Source organism: Mytilus galloprovincialis, chromosome 4 (genome assembly GCF_965363235.1).
Source record: "Mytilus galloprovincialis chromosome 4, xbMytGall1.hap1.1, whole genome shotgun sequence".
In the NCBI taxonomy this organism is placed as follows: domain Eukaryota; kingdom Metazoa; phylum Mollusca; class Bivalvia; order Mytilida; family Mytilidae; genus Mytilus; species Mytilus galloprovincialis.
The window spans coordinates 94,996,167-95,002,166 of record NC_134841.1 but is presented as its reverse complement, the minus strand read 5'-3'; positions in this window follow the sequence as shown (position 1 = coordinate 95,002,166).

The window sequence follows — 6,000 nt, the reverse complement described above, 5'->3', positions numbered from 1 at the left end:
CAAAGTGTTTTCTTTACATTTTTGAATTCAGGTTCATCTAAGGATGCTTTTATGCAAACTTGTTTGAGAGAGCTTTGTTTTATTCAAGCAAGTTTTCAGTTTGAAGTTCGAGCCAGACACATTTTAGGTGTAGAAAATAGACTTGCTGACTATTTGTCTCGATGGCATTGTAGTCATAAATACAGAGAGTTATTTAAGTCAGCTATTTCAGTAGATAGATATGAAGAGGTACCAGTTATCATGTCAGATTTTTCATTTTTAAATAATTGGTAATTTATTTTACAGAGTTAGAGGTTCTGCGGTTTCAATGTAAAGATTCTGCTAAACATGCTTTTGCGGAGAGTACTTATAAAAATAAGAAAACTCAGTTAGAATCATATTTTATGTTTTGTATATATTTTGAACTTATGCCTGTTCCTGCTACAGTTCATGTTTTGACACTATATGCACAGTTTCTAAGTAGAAGTTTTAAATCTGTTGACTCTATAAAGAATTATCTTAGTTCAGTAAGATATCTGCATTTATTGTTAGATTTAGAATATCCACAGTTTGAAGCTTTTCATTTGAGATTAGTATTAAGAGGTTTATGTAGAATTAAGGCACATTGTCAAAAACAGGCCTTGCCAATTACTCCTCACATTTTACTTCAAATGTATAAGAAGCTGGATATGAATAGTGCATATGATGCTACTATATGGTGTTTATTTTTACATGCCTTTTTTCTAATGTTTAGAAAATCTAATTTGGTGCCAGACTCCATTTCTACTTTTGATCATAATAAGCAGCTTTGTAGGGATAGTATTATTTTCGATTGTAAGCGTAAGCTATTATTGATAAGTGTTAAATGGTCGAAAACCATTCAGTTTGGTGAGAGAGAATTATTGATACCTTTAGTCTCGATACCAGATTCCCCATTGTGTCCCGTTCAAGCTTTTTTGAATATGAAGTCTTTAGTTTGTACTTCTGATAAGAGTCCAGCTTATTGTTTTATAAAACATAAATTATGTGCACCTGTCACGTATAGACAATTTCAGACAATATTGAGACAGTTAATTACTGAGATTGGTTTAGATGCTTGTTCATATTCTACACATAGTTTTAGGCGAGGGGGGGCTAGCTGGGCTTTTGCAGCCGAAGTACCTACTGAATTAATTCAATTGTACGGAGATTGGAAAAGCGATGCTTATAAAAGATATTTAAAATTTTCATTAGATGATAAGATTTCAGTAGCAGAAAAGATGACGGCACATATTTCAGATGTTTTATTATAAATTTTTACAGGGAATTTCTTTGAAAAAAGGGCGACCATTGTGTCAGCGTCTATACCTAAATATGTTAGTGGAATAGATGGGTGTACAACTCAGGCCTTTCCTGGTGCCACTATTGGTCGTCTTACTGAGTTAATTTCATCTGGGAAAGTAGATTTAATTTCATTAGATTTCGTTATAGTTCATGTTGGTACTAATAATATTTCTTCGTCTCAATCCGTAGATACTATTATATCATATTTCGGAGATTTAATTCACAAGTTAAAAAAGATGACATTTGCTAAGTTGATCTTTACTTCTATTCTTCCTAGACCAGTTGATCACATGAAAACTGGAGCTAAAGTTAATAAAGTTAATACTGAGTTAAAAAGATTGTGTAAAAGAAATAATTTATTATATTGTAATTTGTATAGGAGTTTCTTACTCGACAATATTCCAGATTCTTCCTTATTTGCTCCGAGAGATGGGCTTCATTTAAATTTTGCTGGTACAGAACTTTTCAGAAAAAAGATAATCAATATTATTAAGCATCAGAGTATATAAATTGTAATGTGTTACAATTGTGTTTTTTATTTACTTCATACATGTATATTGTTTACTGTAATTATTCTTTTTTCTCTTTTCAGAGAACTTGCATCCTGAATATGATGCTGGTTTTCCTCTTACTACTCAAGATCTACATATATTTTGAGTTGGTTTGCTGTTTTGTCCTTTCATTATCTATACACATTTTGAAAGGATGGAGCTTATTTGAAGTGAGAAAAAAGAATGATGATAGTATGTCTGGTTTTTATCATCATTATAACTGTTTTGATAGTTATTATTTTATCTTTATTTTTTTTTTGGCGGCCTTGCAGGCGTGGCGGATGTTTGCCAAAAAATTTGGTTATATATCTATGTTTATGTATTTTCATTTGTGTATTTAATTATTTATGATATATTGTATTTTGTAATATATTGAAAAAATATTTATATCAGGCAATACAAATTATACCTATTGACTTCCTTTTATTTCACCCACTTGATAATTGGTTTAATTTAAGATTTAAATTATTTAATTAGCAAAACAGTGAAATTTATATTTTACACCTCAGTAATCACACTGGTTCAAACTAGATTTTCATTAGTATAAACTCTTGCATTAAATTTACTCACTATATTATTTCGCTCTTTTTATTGGATATAAACTTTTCCTTTGTTGTTAATTGTTTATTTATACTATTGCAAAGTGTTTTCTTTACATTTTTGAATTTGATATTACGTTGAAATTACCCACCCTCCCTCCCTTGTTAAATTTTTTTTTTCCTTTTATAAATTCATAGTGGCGGATGTTTGCCAAAAAATTTGGTTATATATCTATGTTTATGTATTTTCATTTGTGTATTTAATTATTTATGATATATTGTATTTTGTAATATATTGAAAAAATATTTATATCAGGCAATACAAATTATACCTATTGACTTCCTTTTATTTCACCCACTTGATAATTTAAGTACAATGTCAGCCATATTGGATTTTAACCGAAAGTGGGGTTTCTGAAGACATCTAATCTATTTAATTTATCCAAAAGTAGTAAAAAACAAAGGTCTGTACCAAATATTATGATAGTAGCATGATAATAACACATTTTTACACGCTAGCCTTCGATATTGGGCTGATTTAAGTATGACGTCCGCCATTTTGGATTTTACCGGAAGTGAGACATTTTTTTCAAATGCCTCCCTATCTGAAATAAAAGAGTAATAGTTGAGGAAGGTCTATGCCAAATTTCATGCTTGTAACAGGATGTGCACAATTCGTCTGAAATATGCTTGTAGCCGCCGGACTATATCCTCTTGCTTGATGTGAAGTCTTTTCTGTGCAGAAGTACCCGTCCACATCCACTCTTTGTTTTTGTTAGATGTATTTTTATTTGTATCCATATGCATCTGACGATCGAGTTAAGCAATTTTCAATTTATAGTTTAAACGCCTTCTGTTTATATGCCTGTTCCAAGTCAAGAGTTTGTAATTGAGTGATGGGTTTTTGTTGCTGTTTAGCATAATTGTTTTTCGTTTATTTTTTTTATTTTTACATACTGTGTTCTTGTGTTGTGTTGTTTCACCACTGTCCCATGTAGGGGAGAGGGTTTGGCGACATCTAACTAGTTAAACCCCGCCACATTCTGTATTTGCATTGCCCGTGACCTCAATAATTGGGCATACCAATAATTAAATGATATTTAGCTGTTGGTGTATTGTCGATCTCAATAACTGATTATACATATACGTTTTATAATTAGTTGTTGGTGCTTTTGTGGCCTCAATAATTGAGCATACTTATAAACGTATAAGTATATTTAGTTGTTGGTGTTTTGGTGACCTCAATAATTGAGCATACTTATAAACGTATTATAATTAGTTGTTGGTGATTTGATGGCCTCAATAATTGAGCATACATATTAATGTATTATATTTACCTGATTGGTGTTTCGATGACCTCAATAATTGAGCATAATAATAAACGTATTCTATTTAGTTGTTGGTGATTTGGTGTCCTCAATAATGGAGCATAATTTTAAATGTATAATATTAAGTTGTTGGTGATTTTGGTGGCCTCAATAAATGAGAATACTTATAAACGTATTTTATTTAGTTGTTGGTGATTTGGTGTCCTCAATAACTGCATTATTTAAACGTATAATATTAAGTTGTTGGTGATTTTGGTGGCCTCAATAAATGAGAATACTTATAAACGTATTTTATTTAGTTGTTGGTGATTTGGTGTCCTCAATAACTGCATAATTTTAAACGTATAATATTAAGTTGTTGGTGATTTTGGTAGCCTCAATAAATGAGAATACTTATAAACGTATTTTATTTAGTTGTTGGTGATTTGGTGTCCTCAATAACTGTGCATTATTTTAAACGTATAATTTTTAAGTTGTTGGTGATTTTGCTGGCCTCAATAAATGAGAATATTTATAAACGTATGATATTTAGTTGTTGGTGTTTTGGTGACCTCAATAATTGAGCATAATTATAAACGTATTATATTAAGTTGTTGGTGTTTTGGTGACCTCAATAATTGAGCATATTATAAACGTTTTATACTCAGCTGTTTGGCGTTTTGGTGACCTCAATAACTGTGCATAATAATAAACGTATTATATTTAGTTGTTGGTGTTTTGGTGGCCTCAATAAATGAGCATAATTATAAACATATCATATTTAACTGTTGGTGTTTTGGTGGCCTCAATAATTGAACATGATTATAAACATATTATATTTAACTGTTGGCGTTTTGGTGGCTTCAATAACTGTGCATAATAATAAACGTATCATATTTAGTTGTTGGTGTTTTGGTGGCCTCAAAACTGAACATAGGTATGAACGTATTATATTTAGCTGTTGGTGTTTTGGTGAACTCAATAACTGGGAATATTATAAATGTATTATGTTCAGCTTTGGTGTTTTGGTGAACTCAATAGCTGGGAATATTATAACTGTATTATGTTCAGCTTTGGTGTTTTGGTGAACTCAATAACTGGGTGTAATGTTAAACCATATATTTTTAGCTTTGGTGTTTTGGTGTCCTCAATAACTGTTCATAATTATGAACGTATTATATTTAGTTGTTGGTGTTGTTGTGACCTCATTAACTGTGCATACTTATAAACGTACTAATTGATCCTAATTCAGTTGTTGGTGTTGTTGTGACCTCATTAAATGGTCATTACTATAAACGTACTAGATTCAGCTGCTGGTGTTTTGGTGACCTCAATAATTGAGCATATTATAAACGTTTTATATTCAGCTGTTTGGCGTTTTGGTGACCTCAATAACTGTGGATAATAATAAACGTATTATATTTAGTTGTTGGTGTTTTGGTGGCCTCAATAAATGAGCATAATTATAAACATATCATATTTAACTGTTGGTGTTTTGGTGGCCTCAATAATTGAACATGATTATAAACATATTATATTTAACTGTTGGCGTTTTGGTGGCTTCAATAACTGTGCATAATAATAAACATATCATATTTAGTTGTTGGTGTTTTGGTGGCCTCAAAACTGAACATAGGTATGAACGTATTATATTTAGCTGTTGGTGTTTTGGTGAACTCAATAACTGGGAATATTATAAATGTATTATGTTCAGCTTTGGTGCTTTGGTGAACTCAATAGCTGGGAATATTATAACTGTATTATGTTCAGCTTTGGTGTTTTGGTGAACTCAATAACTGGGTGTAATGTTAAACCATATATTTTTAGCTTTGGTGTTTTGGTGTCCTCAATAACTGTTCATAATTATGAACGTATTATATTTAGTTGTAGGTGTTATTGTGACCTCATTAACTGTGCATACTTATAAACGTACTAATTGATCCTAATTCAGTTGTTGGTGTTGTTGTGACCTCATTAAATGGTCATTACTATAAACGTACTAGATTCAGCTGCTGGTGTTTTGGTGACCTCAACAAATGGGAATAATTATTAACATACTAGATGTGCTAAGCATATCTTGCACTTAACTCAAGGCATAATAAAACAGGAAGTAAGTATCTGATGTTTATCACTCGTTACAACTCATCACTGTCAAGCTGCTGATCAAACGTAAAGTTAAATTGTTTGTTTGTTTCTGAGAAAAGTGTTTGTTGGATTAATGGACAGACAGACAAGATGCTTGAAATATATCCCCACTTTTAGAGCAGGTGAATAACTATCCGATTATCCTAGTTTGCATCA